This window comes from Taudactylus pleione, unplaced genomic scaffold (genome assembly GCF_031769625.1).
Source record: "Taudactylus pleione unplaced genomic scaffold, aTauple2 ptg001990l, whole genome shotgun sequence".
Classification (NCBI taxonomy): Eukaryota; Metazoa; Chordata; class Amphibia; order Anura; family Myobatrachidae; genus Taudactylus; species Taudactylus pleione.
The window spans coordinates 9,457,455-9,479,470 of record NW_028286386.1 but is presented as its reverse complement, the minus strand read 5'-3'; the positions used below and the strand labels follow the sequence as shown (position 1 = coordinate 9,479,470).

General features: G+C 41.5%; 1 protein-coding gene across 3 annotated transcripts in view; it reads right to left on the bottom strand.

Moving 5' to 3' along the window:
• The window catches only part of ANO4 (anoctamin 4), a 267,991-nt gene that overhangs the window by 146,114 nt on the left and 99,861 nt on the right, over positions 1-22,016 (bottom strand). The gene's annotated exons all lie outside the window — the stretch shown is intronic.

The window sequence follows — 22,016 nt, the reverse complement described above, 5'->3', positions numbered from 1 at the left end:
AGCTTACCTGGGAGTCACGCCTGGGACCTCCAATTAGCACTATAGGAATCAGCATGCCCTCCAAATGCTGGTTCCATCTATGCCTCTCAAAACAGCAAATATAAAGTGGAAGCTGCTCAAATAAATTTGGCATTACTCTTCAGGTGCATGAAAGGGAGGGGTCATACTACACAAAAAAAAACAGAAAAGGGGGTATTCCCCAGATGTCCCCCAGCACACTAAATTGTACCTGCAACAATACTTGAATACTATATGGTAATAGAAATTCAGAGATATATTGTTGCATGCATTTGCAAATACAGTACATAGATAAATACATTTGCCAAGCCTGGAATAGAGGCTTGGAACGCACGTGGCTTGTCAGAGTTCCATTGTCCAGCGGGGAGAATTGTGAATACATGCTGCTGATAGTGGTGTGAGAAAGAGCAGCAATACCATACGGACAAGCAAGGGCAGGCATCCCGGTATCAGGCTTCTCATCGCTGTTATTCTAAAGCTGAGATGTACGTAACTGATGTGAATTGTATTATTATTACTTTTTCAATTTTACAACTGTACGCAGCTTACCGTTTTCCTAGAAAAAAAAAAGATATATATACATACACATACATACAGTATACAGTGTGGGAGTGTCCTAATGATTAGAAGAAAAGAGCACAATATGGAAAACTATGTACGCTTCTCTGATATCATTTTTTCACTCTAAATATGTTGGTCCACAAAGTAAGTAATCTATAATGGACATATACACACACTCTGGTGCTGCACCATAAAACATTGTGGGTTTATTCAATAAAACAGGAGAGCTTAAATACATATAAACACACTTAGAGATTTATTCAAATTCGTGAGAAAAACATATACAAAGCATAATCTGGTGCGTACCTGCACTCACACACTTCCGGGTCACGTGACACGGACCCATCTCTCGTAGTCACGCGCACCAATAGGATCCTGATTAGAGCGGCTCGATACTTCAGCGGTCATGTGGTATAAATATACACATGCTGCTTGAACATCAGTCGCTCTGTGAATGGCTCAGTCCGTCAGTGATCACATGGTATAAACAAACCATGTCATCAAGCGTCACTGACTCAGTCGGATCCAACATTCCTCACATAGCGCAACATCTGGGAAATCCCCAATGAGAATACTTCCTCCATTTATTAGCACATGTTTTAGATTGCTACACTGTGTAATACAAATATCTCATCCAATTATAATTTTGAATCTGCCATACCATATATATAATCCCATGTTACAATTATCCCTATCTACATATCAATAAGTGGTCTGTTCATATCATCACCAGTGGAAAAAGTTGGCGTTCCACAATCTAATCTATCATATAACCAGGTAGTCTTAACCACTATAAATAGCGACAAAATATACAATACTGTTGGTTGGATCCATACTATACATACAAAATTGTTAACACATAGTTAGAATGTATACCCATAAGGTGTAAATTGATATTAATATAGAGAAAGATGTAAATATAATAAAAAAAAAATGTCTCTATCTTGTCTAGATAGATATTATCCACATATACCCAGAATATATAAGAACATGTTATACAGAAACGGGTGTTAGTCTCTAATAAATTGGGACACATGGTATAGAACCTTAAATAAGCTAATCTCAATATCCCTAATGGTAGAGAACTCTGTTCTTCGAAGGGGGACAGATATGGTGTTGGGGACCCTATCTACCTACCCTGACCCTATCGACTGAACAGGGAAGAACTAGAGAATGGAGTTGAATTTGACTGATTCATTTAAACCTTCCGGATGTAATGAGTTTAAACATCCAGCATACTTCCTGACGACAGAGGCTCCTAAACCTATCACCACCTCTGGGGGTGGTGTTGATAAGCTCAAGAACCACTATCCTCAAAGTTTTTGGATCACTGTTATGTTTGTTCAAGAAATGTAGAGACAAACTATGAGTCCTTACACCTTTAATGATGTTTCGACGGTGTTCCATAAACAGTATCTTTAGTGGTCTGGTGGTGTGGCCCACATACTTGAGGCCACAATCGCATGTAATGAAATAAATTATATAAGATGAATCACAATTCATGAAATTAGCCAATGTACAGGAATCCTGATCTGTATCTAAAGGTATAACAGTAGTTTTTTGTGGGGTATGGAGACACATCGTACATCTCCCCTTTCCACAACGGTGGAAACCAGGAGGTCTAATAGGAAGTCATTGATCTATAGTCTTAGAAGATAGAGTCTCCAATGGGTTCTTATGAGTCCTTAGATGGCTAGGAGCTAGGTAGATTTGAGAGATTTGTTCTTTCTATATATCACAGAGGGTTTGACAGGCAGAACATTTCTTAGGATGTTATCTTGATGTAAGATTTGATAGTTCTTATTAATAATCTCTGAAATCCCCCTGTGGCATGAGTTATATTTGCAAATAAATGGCATATCTCTCTTAATTTTGGATTTTTCTTGGTAATAGACAATTCTTTTTTTCAAAATTCATATACAATAATTCTGATCTATCTAGCACTAAAAACTCATCTAAGGCCTTTCTTAAAATATGTGGAGGGTAACCTCTCTTCTCGAAGGAGGTTAGCATATTGGATGCTTGTGCCTGGAAACCTTCTAATGTGGAGCAATTTCTTCGTAAATGCATTAGCTGTCCTTTAGGAATATTACTTTTCCAAGGTTGATAGTGGGCACTTTCAAAATGCAAATATGATAGTGTATCTACCAATTTAGTATAATTAGAGGTATGAATTATACCATCGCGGACCTCAAGGGTCACATCCAGGAAGTCCATACGTGACGAATGATATTGATGGGTAAAGAAAAGATTGAATGAGTTATTGTTAAGAGAAGAAGAAAAAGTAGAAGCAGTGGATAGATCCCCATCCCAAATAAAGAATAAGTCATCTATGTAACGGCCATAGAAAACCAGGTTCACGCCAAACTCACTCCCCCACACATGGTGGTCCTCAAACTCCCCCATATATAGGTTCGTGTAGCTCGGCGCAAACCTGGTTCCCATAGCTGTCCCCATAACCTGAAGATAAAAAGTGCCCTGAAACAAAAAATAATTGTGGGAAAGAATAAAGGAGATAGAATCTAAAATAAATTCCTTACGTTGTGAGTGTAGGTCGCTATCAGAGGACAGACAGGCAGAGAACTTGTCAATGCCAAACTGATGAGTAATATGTGTATATAGGGCTGCAACACCCATTGTTAGGAAAGCATATGAAGGTTTCCGTTCCTGAGATGCGACCTAAGCTGTGGAACATAAGGCTGAAGAGAGGTGTCAACATAAAATGAAAGATTAGAGGTAAGAGAATTAATGCCCAAAATGATTGGGCATCCAGGAGGTGAGGTAAGGGTTTTGTGAATTTTGGGTAGGTGGTAGTAGATGGGAATCAGCAGATGTGGATTGAGTAGAAAACAATGGACTTCCCTGGATATGACCCCATTGGCCAGCACTGAATCTAAATGGATTTTAAGTTCTGCGAGAAAAGGTATGGTGGGATTACAGGGAAGGACCTTATAGAATGAACGCTCACCCAATTGATTGAGTGCCTCTCTCAAGTATTCGGTCCTGTCCTGTATTACTAATCTACCACCCTTGTCAGCCTCTTTGATGACAATTGAGGTATCTTGGGTAAGGGATTTAAGGGCTCTTTTCTCTTTTTTAGAAAGATTTGATGAGGGTCTGTTTGTCTGTAATTTAGAGCATAATAATTTGAAATCCTCCAAAGTAATTTTACAAAAGGATTCAATGGTGTTACTTTTGGCAAACAAAGGATAAAATTCCGATTTCAATTTCAGTTTATTATTCAACCCTTGTGTATTAACATCATAAATTTGTACATTAGTGGATGGACCGGACATTGTGACATTGCCCTCTTCCCATAAATCCTCCAGTATGGAAAGAGATATGGAGTCCGTGGAATCCAATATAACTGGAATTTAGTCATCATTACTTTTCCTCAGTTGTTTGTTTGCGAAGTATCTCTTGCGACATAAATCACGCACAAATTTGATTAGGTCGACAAATAATTTGAATATGTTTGGATTGGCATTTGGCGCAAATTTAAGTCCTATGCTCAATAAACTGAGCTGGCTCTGGTCCAATTTTTTAGATGACAGATTAAGCACATTTGGAGGGTTCAAAGTACAATCCTTATTAGTTTTATTCAGATTACATTTTATACTCTTTTTGGGTTTCTCTTTGGAGCGTGTGCCTCCTCTTCTACTTCTTGGCTTGTACCTCTTACTCTTTTGTAAGTACCCACTTGTGACGGGCTTTGTGTCTCCATTCCCAATGGTTTGGGGGAGACCTCTCTTCCTGAAAATCCTCTGAGACAAATCGTGGTCTCATTGGATAAGTTTTGTTGTCATTGATAACTTTCTTTTTTGGTCTAGCTCCCTGATCCATTAAAGTGGAGGATCTATTATTCACCAACTTTTGTATACCAGTATTTGTTCTAATATAATGTGGTCTCCTTATATTCGATCTAATATCGAATTGGGACTCATGTTCTCCTTTTCGGTTATTTCTAATGTATTCTCTACGTTCCCTATCTAGAGTGAAGGTTGAATAATAAGATGAGATTTTAAAGGGATCCTCCCTCTTTTTATAAGATCTCACCTTATTATCCCTATAATCTTCTAGATCTCTCTTAATTTTTTTCTGTTTATTTTCAAAAAGTTGTTTTTCAAATCTTTCTATCCTTTTGCAAGTGATCCTATCTCTATCTATAAATTCAGTTGTTTTACTTACAGGATCCAAAACAGTTTTTATATCCTCTATCTCCTTCTCTAATTCTTGAACCTTGAGTGTTCTATATTTAATGACTAATTTCATCAAAGACGCAGAGCAGTTATGATGGATCTTATCCCACTCTAACTGATACTCTGAATCTTTAGGGAAAACGGATGGTTTGAATAATCTTAAACCTCGTGGGATTATTTCTTTATCAATAAGTTTCTGAAGATGTAAGCAGTCCAACCAATGTTTAGATTCTGCTTGCATAAGATCTTCCAGTTGATAGAATTTTTTGTGTAAATCTGCTTTTCTACATTCATGTATGGGATCTATATTAGTTTCCCATTGTGTCAGATATGTCTCTGTTCTGTTTTCTGTCTGAAAAACTAGACATGACTGCAGCCTCCAATCAATGACAATAGACAAAGCAAGAGAAAATAGATATAGAATGCAAAGGCGCTGTCAAAAGCAGCTCGTTCAAAAGGATTGTGTCAAACTCCATATAGATATAATACTGAAAAGAAAAGGGGTGGATGAACAGCGCTAGGTATCAATAATAAATGAGTAATTCAGAGGTAAGTACCACTAACAGTAAATAATTGTATCACACTACATAGAATTAATAATCACATATTAATAATACATTTTGATAGAAGTGTTAATAACTTCCTTATTCAATGATCTCATATGGCTTGGTTCATAGTAAATAAACATTTAATAATAAAACATCATGGCACAAAATTCATACTTAAAAAATCAAAACATATATGAAAAAATAAAATAAATAAATGAATAAAGAGCAATGGTATTCTGATCCTGTTTGACGGAAAATAGGTATTATCTCAGTCTATTGAAATCCACTGTCCATAGAAAAATATATGATTAAAAATCAGAGTCAATGTGACAAAGTCATAAACTTATTAGCAGCATTCATATAAAGAAATAGAGTCAGATGTCAGGGCAATCCGGATGATTGTCCAGCAAATGTTATAGGTATATTACCAGCCTTTTAGAGTAGTCCATGTGACTTTATCTCCTGTTCAGCAGATGAATGGCTGAGTAAGTGGCTGAAAAGAGATGAAAGAAATGCTGGTCTGGAACCTCCCGTTGTAATCTCCAATTCCGTGTAGTATTCCAGGGTTTCCAAATGCATTTCATTGTGGAAGACCCCCACAACTTCGTCAGTAGCTTAGATGGATAGTGATCCCAGGGTAGGGTTATATACCATTATACTAATTGAAAATTGGAAGCAGCTGCAAACATTGCAATCAATTAGAATCAAGCCGTAGGATTGGAATTCAGGCAATATCACAAGGATTTACTAAAAATCCCTTGCAGGGACAGAGCTTGCGATAAAGCTCTGTCCCTGCGAATCCTCTCCACACACTTATCACGGTATTTTCGCAAAAAAATACAGTGACAAGTGCCGACGCATGCGCCGACAGACCGTTGCTAAGCCCCGCCCCCATTGCTAAGCCCCGCCCCCTTGATCGCGGGCGACCCCCCCTCCCTTAATTACACTTACCTGCAGTGATCGGTGCTCCGGTGATGTCCTCCGTGGCTACGGTCAGCCTGCATCCCATCCTGCACTGGGACTCGGTCAGGTGACAACTGGGCCCCAGTGCCGGCTGGGAGACCAGCTGACTGGAGGGGAGACATCACCGGAGCCCCCGATCACCGGTCCCTGGTAAGTTTTTTTTTACTAATTATTTTTCTTTTTTTTGCAGTGTATCAGAGTGTGGTCTGTTTAGACCACACAGCTGATCACTGGGGCCAGCTCCGGGCTCTGCTCTGCCCGTTAGAGCAGAGCAGAAGTCCAGTAACCGGGGGAGACCCTGCATAACGCCACCTCCAGGTGGCGTTATTATCACAGGGCTTTCCCCTGTATTTTTTTCACAATTTATATTTAGCAAATCTCAGGCAGTTTGCATTTCTCATTACAATTATGGGAAAAACGATCTGATTACTATAAATAAGTGATAATTAGGGGTTGGAGTAGAATTTTACGAATTCTACTCCAATTGCCCTTTAGTAACTTTAGGTGAAACTAAAAGAATGAGAAAAGGGTGTGAAAACACCCTTTTTCACTTTATTTTAGTAAAAATAATGTTAATAAATAGAGCCCTATGGAAGATTTCTAACGCGTTTCATTTCTCAAAACTTCATCAGTCTTTTATATGTACTGTGTGAGGAAATATCCTTACTGATTAACTTGATTATGTGGCTGCAGCCAATTGTCTAATATATGTATTGTTTGCTTACATTATATCAGCAAGTTTGAGCATGTTGGGTAATTTGTAATTTAAATATTATGATGGTGCTTAGTGTTAACAAAAATGTATGGCCATTATGTATGTCTGCATACTTTTAAGGTTATTTCACATTTCTGAAATACTATTAATTGGTCATGCCGTCCAACAACAAGAGGGGTATTGACAGAAGGTAGTTATACCAGATAACATGCCAGGCGCAATCTAGGGAGTTTTTCTTTCTAAAATCAGCTGTTAAAAGTAGTTAGTCACTCTCAAGAAATTACAAGTTAAAAGCACAAAAAGGTAGTAACAGCGCTGATTATCAGTGAATTTATACCAAGAATAAAAAACCTTAAAGTGATTATAATGCTGAATGTAAATATGCATTAAAAAACATTTAATATCATAAAATAAATTGAATACACAATATTATCAAGAACATGTTAAAAAGGACAACTCTAATATATAAAAAGTCTCTGAGTGAACCAATTTTTGTGGATTAATTAATGTGGTATTTCACTTCAATAGTCCCTTATATAGTAGGTGACTGTCACAGTTGATAAAGAGAAATACAGTCCATGATATAGTATAGTTCATACTTGCCTACCCTCCCGATTTGGTCGGGAGCCTCCCGAAAATCGGGTGCCGCTCCCGACCTCCCGGGAAGGCAGGCAAGTCTCCCGGCAGCTGCCGACCCCTCCTGCCCCCCCCCACCGCAATTACAGAAAAATCCTCGGCAGCGGGGGGCCTGTGACGCGATTCACGTCGAATTGCGTCATTTTGGCCCCGCCCCATGCTTCACGCTGCCTGTAATATCGGCAGCGTGTAGCGGGGGCGGGGCCAAAATGACACGATCGCGTGGCTCTGCCCCCTGCTCCGCCCGCAAACTGTTGAAGTCTGGCCGGCCCCGCCCCCGTTTGCTGCTCACGCCCCCTCAGTCAAGCCGATCTGGCTGCTCCCTCCCAGAAGGGGCAGCCAGATAGTCGGCAAGCATGGTATAGTTACCAGTCCATGCAGGGATAATCCTGGGTAAAATTAGCAAAGAGATGCCAATGCAATTAAATTAATCCCCTCTGTCACACGGCAAAGAGTGCTGGTGTTTGGATGCTGAACACTGAATACTGAATCTTGAAGGTATGGACAGTAATGGTCAGGGCCGTAGCTAGGGTAGTGCGGCCGGTGCCATCGCACAGGGCACCACAGGTCAGGGGGCGCTGTTTGGGCCTGTCAAATTTCTGTTTATTATCATTCTTGCTTGTAGCTTCCTCTTATTTCATCCCCAGCATCTAATGGACTCTCCTATCTCTTCCCTGGCCCTTCCCCATGAAGCCATGGCCCTTTTTTGGGTGCATTATGTCCCTTTGAAAAATGAGGGGGGCGTCAATGCTCTTTCTGGCACAGGGCACCAAAAAGTCTAGTTATGGCTCTGGTAATGGTGCTCCAAAGCAGCATAAGGAATTCAAAAGTGACAGAGAAAAGTCCACAGGAGGTCCACAAGATTTCTGGAGTCAGACTAGAGATGTCCATGTGCCCACTTGACACGTTTTGCTGTGAATCTGCACTGCAGCTTTATCAAAAATGAAGGAGTCTGCAGAGCATCCAGATGCAACATGCGATCATTGGTGCAGAATCTAACCAGCAATTTGAACACCCAATGAATTTTTAAATAAATAAGTTCCAGATTGGGCAAGGAAAATAAAGCATGTCAGCAATGTAAAAAAATGATTGTAATTTTTTTTCATTTTTTGTAGACTGCCATAAAATATAGCATTCTGTTTCTGGGTGTTTTACTTTTCTGGATTATACTCTATTTTAAAATTTAGGTATACAATTTATATAAAAGTAATTTTCTGTTCTTGCAAAGATAGTTATATATGGTACCATATAGAACTATCTTTGCAACAACAGAAATGGAAAATGGAAATGGTGCTAATAACAATAAAGGGCCCTTGCTTACTAAACAGACACACCGCTGCTGTTTCCTAATATAGGAGGGATGCAGTCAGGAAGCCGCTGGTCGAAATGTCGACCGCCGGCTTCCTGACTGTGCAATCCCGGCAGGGGTCTAATGATAGGCGTTGAAATCCCATTGCATATCATTATCCCTACGCCGGGAGCCTGACGACCGGCATATCAAACGAAAGTAAGCCGGGTGGCGGGCGCGGACAGCCGCGGGGGTACTAGGGTTAGGCTAGGGTAAGGGGGGTTAGGGTTAGGCACTTTAGGTTTAGGTTGCGGGGATGGGGGTTAGATTTAGGCACTTATGGGGAGGGTTAGGCACTAGGGGGGAGGTTAGGATTAGACACCCCTAAAGGAGGGTTGGGGGGGGAGGGTTAGTTATACTTAACTTTTTTACATGTCGGGATCTTCACTGCTGCCAGTCTCCTGGCGTTGGCATTTGAACCTCCGGACATAGGTCCGGCGGTCATTCATACCGATCCCATATAGAAACAATCCTATATATTGCTTCTAATTGTGTTTATTCACAGTTTGTTTTATATGTAAAAGCTCATTTAAACGGATATCCGGATCTAAGTATTTGATCTTCTCACACATACATAATCTTTCTACAGATCTCAGTATCTCTGTTTATAGCTTATTAATGAATACTGCTTATATTAATAAGAATGAGAATATATGGAATCATTGTTTTATTTTATTTTATGCTTTTAAGCTTTATATGAAATCAATTTTACACAGTTTTAATAAAAAATATTTATTGAAGCAATTTAAGGTATCTTCAACGCAGTAATATCTATAATTATTAATCTAGGCGTTGGAAGATGTTAATTTCAGCGTGAATGTTATTAATGTAAAAATTATGGCTGAAGAGTACGCAATTATTAATGTGAAAAGTAATTTTTAGGAGCAATATATATATTTTTCTGAATTCATTAATACACTGTTGGTGAAATAAATTAAATGTGATGGGTTAGAGTCTATTTATATTAATGGAAATTATACTGAAACATGCAAAATCTTAAATCTCCCTGTTTTATAAAACAAGGATAAATCAAAGTTTAATTGGACTTTGTGTAAAAGTTCTTGAATGGAAGTATATAATATTTTATAACACTTTGTCAGAATAAAGAGAATGGTAGCTCAAATGGTGGTTTATCCAAGTAAACCAAAAGATAGGGGTTCTCTGTAGTAAAAAAAATAAAAATAAACTCTGTACGTTATTCATACAATAATTAGAAAATTAAAGAAACACAAACTGCCAAATCACCAAAAAAAAACTGAAAATCAATGACCCTAAATTGACCTTCTCTACAATAATATAATTTTACTACTGTAGGGCAAAAAAAAATTGTGAGTAATTTTCCTATTTCTGATGGTGGCTGAGTCAGAGAGACAAAATATTGCTGCAATTCAATTTTCAACCATTCCTCTTGTTCAGGAGCTACTGTATTATAAATTAAACCCCGAAGCATGACTAGAGAAATGAGTAGCACCAAGATGAAAAAGAAAAATATTAGCAGTACATACTGTTGTATAGATTGTTTGCTGGAATATAAAAATGACTATACTTGAAATCTTAGAATCCAGAAAGGTCATCCAAAAATGCAATTTAATTTAATGATCAGTCAAAGCACAGCTACTGCGGACTATTGTTGCTATTTACAGTATAATGTTATTCATATATACAGAGAATCAGTTTCATTTTATTTTCTCTTTATTTTAACACAATTTGCAAAATCAGAAATATAATATTACTGATAAGTTTAATGAAAAAAAATATTACTAATTTTAGTGTGCTTAAAGGCAATTACAGTATATACAGGATTACATTACTTCAGGCATAATAATGACTGAACAATGTTACACTGTACTTGGAAAACAAATAAGGTATAAAACATTTTTAATAAATTCTTAACGGCAGCTGGGCACCAAAATAATTTATTACGTCATATTGCCTTTGCTACCACTTGTCAGATTGACACTGAATGACAGCAACCTGCTCCCCCTTCTCTACACGCAATACTATCCTGTGTCTGGTATACATACATACCGTATGGAATACATGACCATTATTAATAAAAATTCCTCTTAATGTATATGAATGTATATATTTCCTCCTGCTATTGTGATCCTCTCAATAAACCTTATGTTTAAAAAAAATAATATACATACATACCGTATGGAATACATGACCATTATTATTAAAAATTCCTCTTAATGTATATGAATGTATATCATTTCCTCCTGCTATTGTGATCCTCTCAATAAACTTTATGTTTAAATAAATAAAATCTTAAAATAGAATTTGCTGATAAAATCTACTGTTATATAGGCATATGTAGTCATAGCTTAGCTGAGCCTGGGATACTTGTGAGATTAGCATGAAGGACATTTGCTGCTATGAAAATTTATGATAATTCTCAGACTTTAAATTTGACAAAATTTGATCAAGGTAAACAGGCTCAAGCTCAATGGCTACATTGTTTGGTATATTTAATGGTTTTACAAAAAGAAAAACGTTAAATACAGTAACAGTCGCTGTTCAAATAAAAAAGTAGAAGCAAATTTGGAGTCTGATTCAGATATGTAAGCTAATGCAATCGCAGCTGCAATTCCGAACGCAGCTGCTGTGTGAAAATATGCTAATGAATGCACTGCCAGGAAATATATTGAGACATCCATCTGCGCCTTCGCAGGTCCAATCGAGTGCGTACAAAAAAGCAGCGGTGGTCACAGATCCTTCGACTATCTATGGTCGCGTAGAATGGCTTAGGGAGCTGACACATTGGCACCATATTTTATTGCATACAGCATCGCAGATGTAGGCAGATTCATGCCCGGAAATAGTCACGACATGAGGTGCATTTTCCTGACACTCCCCTAAACATTCCCTAAATGTCAATCACTCTGTGATTAAATCCTCACTGCGAGCGGCATCACCAAGGTACTTTGGCATGTGTTCAGTCCATCCATGACCAATAATCGCTCAACTGTGTAAATATCGGTATTGCGTCCAATCTGAATCAGACCCTTGGAACACAAGTTTGGATGCCAAGCGGCTGTGACAGATGTACTAGACTGTATAGACCGATTGCAGTACCAAAATGTCCGAGACACCTGATCTATGGCCCTGATTCAGAGCCGGATGCTCTGACCAGAGCGCTCGCTCTGAATCAGGGCCTTCCTCCATTAAAATAGAGCGTCCTCCTGGACGCTCGTATAGCTGTGGGTCACCACCCACAGCATATACGAGCGTGCAAAAAGATGGTCGCGATGGTCTTGACCATCACGACCATCGGACTTGCGAGGGAAACCCTGCGGTCGGGTTTCCCAGCCGTAAGGCCAGGAGTGATTTTGGCTCTATCAGAGCCAAAATCACTCCCACTGACATCACTAGTGATGTCAGTGGGGCCGGCTTCAGACGGTAGGCGTTCCCATGGGAATGCCTCCGTCTGGCAGGCACGCCCCCGGCACGCCCACCAAAGGGGGTGTGCTGTCAATCAACATCGACAGCAAGCCCCCTTTGGTGCGAGCCCCCGAGCGATGGAAAGCCCGTCGCTCGCCGGGTCTCGCGCATGCGCACGACGGAGCTCCCTCCGTCATGCGCATGCGCAGTGGGGAACATCGACCCACTTGCGAGCGTACTGCCGCTCGCGAGTGGGTCTGAATGACCCCCTATTTTCAAACGCCTCTTTAGTGATCAGTACTCAAAATAGGAATGATATTACAGTTTATGCATTAAACCAGGACAGCTTACTCATTTAAGCAGAATCCTCGAACCTATAATTTTGACCTTAAAAACAGATTAATAACAGATATGAGATTGAGTGTGCACCCCAATAATGAAATAGGTCTACAATTCTAAGGTCTACTTGTTATGAAACTCCTGCACTTGCATAAGATCCCTCAAGTCCCTCTATGTAGGGACTTCTGCCTATAACAGCCCCCCACTGTTCCCTTAGTGTTAGGGCACACATCGGTACTTAAGCGGCCGCCAGGTCTTATAACTCAAAACTGTAGGGGCTTATGCAACAGACAGGAGATCACTAGGTAATAACTGGAGTAGTAATGTATAAGCAACAGTAATATGGCAAGGACACACTTAACTGAAGTACTGACACTAGTTCAGTCCAGTACACTGGAACAGGTAGTAGCAAGGGTATAATATGCAAACAGAGGATATTAACATCATGTAGGAGCAGGGACATATCTATAATGGGTGCAGGGTGTGCGAGGAACACGGCCCCTGAGTCCAAGGGAGCCCCGCACACCCTGCACCCATAATATTACTTTCCTCTTCGGAGTCCCACATCGGCGCGGGGGTCCGGTGCTGTAAAACGACTGGAAAATGGCCGCCGTGGCCATTTTTCCGTCGTTTGTGCATGTGCAGTACAGAAAAAAATGGCAGCCGCGGCCATTTTCCCGGTGACCTGTGCATACATTATAGACTCTGGTCACACTCTAGTGTCTATAACTCCAGCGCTGGCCGTGCACAGCTCAGTGCACTGCCGGCCGCCAGACAGCATAGCACAACAATCCCAATATAGAAAATCAATGATATTTAAAACAGTGATTCCAGCAAAGCACAGGTGGATTGCTAAGCAGATAATGCAGCAGAATACTAAGGTGTATATATCAGCAGGATTAATGCACAGTAGTGAAACATTTAGCTAAGTAATTCCTTCAGGAAGACAACTAGGAACTCAGGAACAGCAACCATGAACAGGGACCGAATGACAAGGATCCAAGAAAAACCATCACTGGCAGGAAGTGTAGGGCTGACTGTAACTTATCAGAAGCAGGGACCAATGAGAGCAATCCCTGCACGGAGCCTCCCAATCACTGATTGTGAGCAGTTCAGCTGCAAACCAAAGAGGCAGGAATGCAGCTATGAGCTGCAAAGAAACAACAGAGTTCTAGCTGCCTGTAACAGCTGGACTGGAATCAAAGGCATAAAGCAGCATCCTAGTCACCTAATATGGCCGAAACCTGCAGCGGATCATAACACTGGTATTTTTTTTATCATTAATTTTCTGAGGTATGGTCTATACAGTAAATGAAGACACCACAGAATTTCCAGTGGTTTTTACAGAAGACAATTGAATACAATTCTATTTTAAAGTTATACTAGTAAAAATCCGTCAAAATTGATGGTTAGCTTTTTTTTTAAAAGAGAAAACTCATATCAAGCAACTAATGTAAACTTTATTTGATGGACAAAAAAATTTACAAATTAATTCAAACATAATATTTAGAAATTTTACAAATTCAGTAAAGACAGTATTTTGAGTCCATCCATTAGCGGCAGGTAATCCAGGTGCATCTTTGTGAGTGATCTTTACTGCAATAGAATTCTGTGATAGAGAGAAGACTGGTTCTGGCAGGTATATTCTGAGTTTGGCAAGTTTCTGTTCTTGGCTCTTATTCATTGTCATCGCAAAGGACAATATGATCGGAAATTGAATCAGTTTGATTGGAAAAGGATTAAGGCCCTCATTCAGAGCCGTACGCTCTGAGCAGAGCGCACGCTCTGAATGAGGGCCGGGCTCCATTTTCATGGAGCGTCCTCCTGGACGCTCGTATAGCTGTGGGTCACCACCCACAGGCTATACGAGCGTGCATTGTGATGGCCGCGATGGTCGAGACCATCGCGACCATCGAAATTGCGAGTCGGAGCCTGCGGTTGAGGTTTTCAACCGCAAGCTCCGGAGTGATTTTGGCTCTATCAGAGCCAAAATCACTCCCACTGACATCACTAGGGATGTCAGTGGGCCGGCTTCTGACGGGAGGTGTTCCCGTGGGAACGCCCCCGTCAGGGAGGCACGCCCCCGGCACGCCCACCAAAGGGGGCGTGCTGTCAATCAACATTGACAGCACGCCCCCTTTGATCGGACACAACGAGCGAAGGACTTTCCTTCGCTCGTCGCGTCTGGCGCATGCGCACGACGGAGCTCCCTCCGTCGTGCGCATGCTCAGTCCATAACATCGACCCACTTGCGAGCGGACAGCCGCTCGCGAGTGGGTCTGAATCAGGCCCTAAGTGCTGTCGCTTGGAGTCAGCGGAATGCGTAGCAAGGTGTGCATCAACCTCTTTCCTGATGTTGTCTAAGAAATGGCGCTTGTCAGGAGAAATTTCTTATCGTGGCAACACATACTAAAATGAAAGTTCATCTTGGTGTCAACCTCTTCGCAATCGAAATGTTAAGCTCTGCAGAACTCACATTCGAATGACTGAGGGCCTAGATTGTAATAACCCACACAAAAAAAAAAATCAGGATTCAAGGCGCAGCGAAGATGTGGTCTACGTCTTCTTATAGTTGGCATCAAGAGAGGAATCACTTCTGCTTCTTTTTCATCTGAGGTATCAGTCAAAGTGCTCAGAGTGGTGATGTCCCAATTGTTTCAAAGTCTCACTGATGTTCGAGATGGGGGTGTCTCACTGATGTTCGAGATGGGGGTGTCAAAGTCATATTCAAATTGGGGATTTGAAGGTTCCAATGCCTCCATTTTGGTTGGCTGTCTAGAGGTTGATGGCTGAGGGCTGGATAATCTGTGTCTCTTGATTTGGTTGTAAATGTTGTTGGTATGAGCCTCACATCACACTCTTCATTCTTTTTTTTTGGAGACATACAGTTGCGACCCATTGATCGCTCACGCCTTCCAGTAAGGCTCTTATGTTTTCTTTTTTTTTTTTTTTTGCTGCGGGGAACACATTCTGTTATGGGTAAGAAAGCAATAGAAATGTGTATGTCTGTCAGAGAGGCAGGGATGTGCTGCTGTCTGTGAGGCAGGGATGTGCTGTTTTCCTGTAAGTACTGTCTGTATGACTGATGCTATTGTTTACAGTGGATTTGTCATGTGACAGTTGGAAGTAGTTCAGGTGAGCGGTTATGCTGGGAAGTGTGCGGCCGTTAGGAAATAATGCACAGTCATGTGATCTAGCGTGTCCAATCATGTTAGTGGGAATGCTGTCATTATAACACACAACTTTACTTGTGAACTTTGCCGCTCTGCCACGCCAGAACAGTTACCACAAACTAATTTTTCTCTTCGACTGGCACATCTACATGGTAAGACCTTTATTTTGATACTGCAACCATATATTTTTATGTTCAGCCGTTCTCTCAAAATAGATCTCACAGGGCTCTATTTACTACAATCCGCATTGGGAATGCAGATTGTAGTCCGATATTACCGACTGAATTCGCATTGTGAATTCAGGCAATATCACATGGATTTACTAAAAATCCCTTGCAGGGACAGAGCTTGCGATAAAGCTCTGTCCCTGCGAATCCCCTCCGCAGCCTTATCATGGTATTTTCTCAAAAAATACCATGACAAGTGCTCGCTGTGCCAACCGGCCTCCGCTGCTACTCCTCCACGCTAAGCCCCGCCCCTAACCCCCGCGATCGTGGACCCCCAGCGACCCCACCACCCTTAATTGCACTTACCTGCATGATCCAGGCTCTGGTGATGTCCTCCATGTCTCCGGTCAGCTGACATGCCATACTGCACTGGGACCAGGTCACCTGATGACCGGGCCGCAGTGCAGTATGGGAGACCAGCTGCCCGGAGGGAGGCTTCACCGGAGCCCTGAACTCTGGTCCCTGGACTCAGGTAAGTTCATATTTTTTTTTACTATTTTTTTTTTTTTGCAGTGTATCAAAGTGTGGTCTGTTTAGACCACACAGCTGATCACTGAGGCCGGCTCCGGACTCTGCTCTGCATGTTAGAGCGGAGCAGGAGTCCGGTAACCGGGGGAGACCCTGGATAACGCCACCTCCAGGTGGCGTTATTATCATAGGACCTCCCCAGGTATTTTTTTCACAATTTATTTTTAGTGACTTGCACACAGATCGCATTTCCCATTACAATTATGGGAAATGCGATCTCATTACTAAAAATAAGTGATACTTGGGGGTTGGAGTAGAATTTTACGAATTCTACTACAATTGCCCTGTAGTAACTTTAGGTGGAACTAAAATAATGTGAAAAGGGTGTGAAAACACCCTTTTTCACTTTATTTTAGTAAAAATAATGATAATAAATAGAGCCCACAGTAACAAATCTTATATAATTAATATATAGATAAACTAATATAAAAACCTTTCTGAAATTTAAACAACTAAATAGTATATTATAACATGACAGAATTGATCAAAATACAATAGATTGCAGTTAAAATCAATTACGCTCCCTAAGAATTTCTAGGCTGTTGTCTATCAGGCATATAATGCGACTCTTGAATGTGGCATTCAATTCGACCACGCTGCATATGAATGTTGCTCCAAGATGAATGTGATTGCAAACCATTGCTATTATTTATATGATTTGACCCCCACACAATCCACGATTGAAACCAGCCTCCAGAGCTACAGGGCCCCACATTTATCTGGGGAAGTTGAACAGGGCCCATTCACCTTGGCAGAACCTCTACTCCATTTGGGACTATGGGCCTTATTCAGACCCGGTCGCAAGCGCTCAGCGCTCGCAACCGGGTCGATGTTTGCCCAGTGGGCATGCACACGTCGGAGCCAGCTCCGATGTGCGCATGCACAAGACCCGGCTAGCGACAGCTCGCCCCGTTTGGGAGGTGGGCAGGGGGAGGTGGTCTGCCAAATGGAGGCGTTCCTGGCGGAATGCTTGCCGTTTGGGGGCGACCCCACTGACATCAGCAATGATGTCAGTGGGGAGCTTCCTGCTCGATCAGAGCAGGAAGCTCCCTGGGGCTTGCGCTTGCCGAGACCCAACCTTAGGGTCTCGTCGCAAGCCCTGATCACTCGCTAGAGCTGTGGGTGGTAACCCACAGCTTAGCTAGCAACCAGGAGGCCGCACTTCACACCACAAGCGGCCGCCCTCATTCAAAGCGACCGCTTGTATCTAGCGATTGACTCTGAATGAGGGCCGATGTGTCACTGGGCCCTTCAACTTGACCTCAATGCCATCCTGGTCCTTGACACCATCGGGGTATGCTGGAAACATGACTAGGACTACCAATCGAGAGTATGAACCAGCAAGGCCCCTGAACAATCCAAGCCCTCACACTACCCGGCCCTTACAGCGTATAGACTCCTGCTCCAGTTTTGCCTCCACACCAGCAAATACCATTCAGAAACTATCCCTCAGCTGACTTCTTGGCCACCTCTCTTCAGTTTTCACAAAGACCAATAAGCCCACTATCTTAATACCTCTTACCCCTCCTTCTAGATTATAAGGTCATCTAACCCAATTATCTTGTGTCTTTCCTCTGTACATCCTTTCATACTGTATGTTATGTAGAATTCTTTTGTTTGCCAAACAATTTGGATTAAATTGTAACCATTGCATAATCATATTGCTTGTGTCTGTCATGTATGTCTCAGGCTGAATTCATCCATCTGACATGGAATTTGGCCAAAATTAATTTCTGTTCTGCGTAACAGTAATTGCCACGCATGTCATCATGCAGATGTTGCCTATATGCCCTGCAATTTGGTCATTAATCGCAAGTTCTATGTCATATCTGCATTACTCTGTGCGGCGCTCCGATTGTGGAACCTTATAAATAAACCTTTATGCTAAGATGTACATATGCATATATAAAAATACATACATATATACACACAATACCGTGTAAAAGTTTTAGGCAGGTATGGAAAAATGCTGCATAGTAAGAATGCTTTTAAAAATAGAAGTGTTAATAGTTTATTTTTATCAATTAACAAAATGCAAAGTGATGAACAGGAGAAATGTAAATCAAATCAATATTTGGTGTAATCACCATTTGCCTTCAAAGCAGCATCAATTCTTCTAGGTACACTTGCACAAAGTCAGGGATTTTGTAGGATTATAGTCAGGTGTATGATTAACCAATCATACCAAAGAGGTTATAATGATCATCATTTTCATATGTAGGTTGAAACACAGTCATTAACTGAAAGAGAAACAGTTGTGTAGGAGGCTTAAACTGGGTGAGGAACAGCCAAACTTTACTACAAAGGTGAGATTGTGGAAGGCAGTTTCATGTCACAGGTCATTCACCATGGCAAGACTGAGCACAGCAACAAGAAGCAAGGTAGTTATACTGCACCAGCAAGGTCTGTCCCAGGAAAAGTTTCAAAGCAGACTGGGGTTTCAAGATGTGCTGTTAAAGCTCTCAAGAAGCACAAAGAAGTGGGCAACGTTGAGGACCGTAGACATAGTGGACGGCCAAGGAAAGACACATCATGCTTACTTCCCTTTGAAATCAGAAGATGTCCATCAGTGCCATCAGCTCAGAACAGGCAGAAACCAGTGGGACTCAGGTACACCCATCTACTGTTCGGTGAAGTCTGGCCAGAAGTGGTCTTCATGGAAGAATTACTGCCAAAAATCCATACCTTCGACGTGAAAACAAAGCCAAGCGACCTAACTACGCATGAAAATATAGGAACTGGGGTGCAGAAAAATGGCAGCAGGTGCTCTGGACTGATGAGTCAAAATTTAAAATAATTAGCTGTAACAGAAGGCAGTTTGTTCACCGAAGGGCTGGAGAGCGGTACAATAATAAGTGTCAGCAGGCAACAGTGAAGCATGGTGTAGGTTCCTTGCAAGTTTGAGGCTGCATTTCAGCAAATGGAGTTGGCCAGGATTATTGGTGTCCTCAATGCTGAGAAATACAGGCAGGTACTTATCCATCATGCAATACCATCAGGGAGGATTACATGAAGAGACAGAAGGATCTGAGCAAGCCTACATCCACAGAAGATCTATAGTTAGTTCTCCAAGATGTTTGGAACAACCTCCCTGTCGAGTTCCTTAAAAAATTTTGTGCAAGTGTATCTAGAAGAATTTACGCTGTTTTGAAGGCAAAGGATGGTCATACCAAATATTGATTTGATTTAAATTTTCTTCTGTTCATTCACTTTGCATTTTGTTAATTGATAAAAAATAAACTATTAACACTTCTATATTTGAAAGGATCCTTACTTTGCAACATTTTTTTCACACCTGCCTAAAACAATTTGTCGAAGCTGGATAATTGGCTGAGACAAGATCAGTTTAAAATTGGATGGCAGCAACGCCATCTTGCGACTGGCCACAAGACGCCATCATGGAAATTAGATCGCAAGACGCCATTTTGTGAATGGCCGCCCAAGCGCCATTTTAGATAAACTCACACTTTAGTACATGTGGCGATATTACTATTAGCATCATGCGATTGCATGTTTCACCATTTCTCATACACACATTAATACGTACAAACCCCACATACTCACACATTACATATTCACATACACGGTTCCATAAGCTTTAAGGTATAGGATTCAAGTATGCACATTTATTATAATTGCTAGGAAATAAAGATTATTTCGTAACTAAGGTTTTATACATGATAAGTAAGCCATGTTTGGTATTGTACTGATGCATACTCTCTCAACAGTATTCCGGTAATATCGATGGAGAGATCGCAACATGCATTCTCAACTTATGGACCGCAGATTATTCAAGCAATAAAATGTACATTATATGACCAACTGTTAGGATTTGCATGAGGCTGGAAACCAGAGACCACCAGTTGTTAGAGGCTGGACTGTGTCTATTTGAACCAACCTGTTAAATGCCTTGTAACATATGCCCTCTCCTTTAGGACCAATGGTATTAGCAACAAACTTCTCTATTGTGTTGTTTATTTCTGGGGGGTATAAATATGTGTGCTCTGACCCTGGGTTCCTGGTCTTCGTGCTAAATGCTGATTGACGAGGGGTTTCTTGCTGATGCCTACAGCTGGTCCAGAGCGCTGCATATGTATAAGTGTACTTGGGTCTGTATAATTCCTTTGCGCCAAATTGTACTTATAACTAGCGTGTAACTGACTGTATTTTTACTTGAATAATACTTTGTGCTTTGGAACCACAGGTTCTAGGGCCCTGATTCAGAGCCGGACGCTCTGACCAGAGCGCTCGCTCTGAATCAGGGCCCACCTCCATAATTATGGAGCATCCTCCTGGACGCTCGTATAGCTGTGGGTCACCACCCACAGCCTATACGAGCGTGCAGGTTGATGGTCGCGATGATCTTGACCATCGCGACCATCGCCACTGCAAGCCGGAGCCTGCGGTTGAGTTTCTCAACCGCAAGGCCCGGAGTGATTTTGGCTCTATCAGAGCCAAAATCACTCCCACTGACATCACTAGTGATGTCAGTGGGGCCGGCTTCTGACGGTAGGCGTTCCCTTGGGAACGCCCCCGTCTGGGAGGCACGCCCCCGGCACGCCCACCAAAGGGGGCGTGCTGTCAATCAACATCGACAGCACGCCCCCTTTGATCAGACACAACAAGCGAAGGAAAGTCCTTCGCTCGTCGCGTCTCGCGCATGACGGAGCTCCCTCCGTCATGCGCATGCGCAGTGCACACCATCGACCCACTTGCGAGCGGACAGCCGCTCGCAAGTGGGTCTGAATCAGGCCCTAGGTCTGGAGTCTTTATTTACTGTATAACTGCGTACGCAAAATAGAGTCATCCTTAGAGGTTTATAGGCAGGATATCAGAAGGTATAGGCAGGGGTGTATAGAGGTTCAAAGGCAGTTTCGTTAAATTGCAAAGTGCTATATATATATATATATATATATATATATATATATATATACCTGCAGCCCACATATTTCTCTGCAGGTCCTACACTATCCGTCATACTTATGGAAACCTGGTAGCTGCTATCACAGAGTTTACACTGAAAACATGTTAACTGGTTTAAAAATCACCTGCCAACTAACTTATGGCTTTTCAAGGCAAGGCAGTCACCAAAAAGGCATCTGACACAGGTTAATATAAATGAGCTTGCACAGGAGTGCATGAGAAAGCTGTGATCACAAAAGGGTTAATTAAAAATTAACCAAACAAACAAAGTCTGTGATAGCAGCTACCAGGTTTCCATAACCAGATATCGTTATCATCTAAATGGATGATAACGATATCTATGGTCGTCCGTACATGCAGGCTAACTTGGACGATTTCATCACAATTTGCCTGATCAGAGATGTGGCAGGATGACTTCACTGAAAGATATCTATCATAGATATCTGTCAGTGTG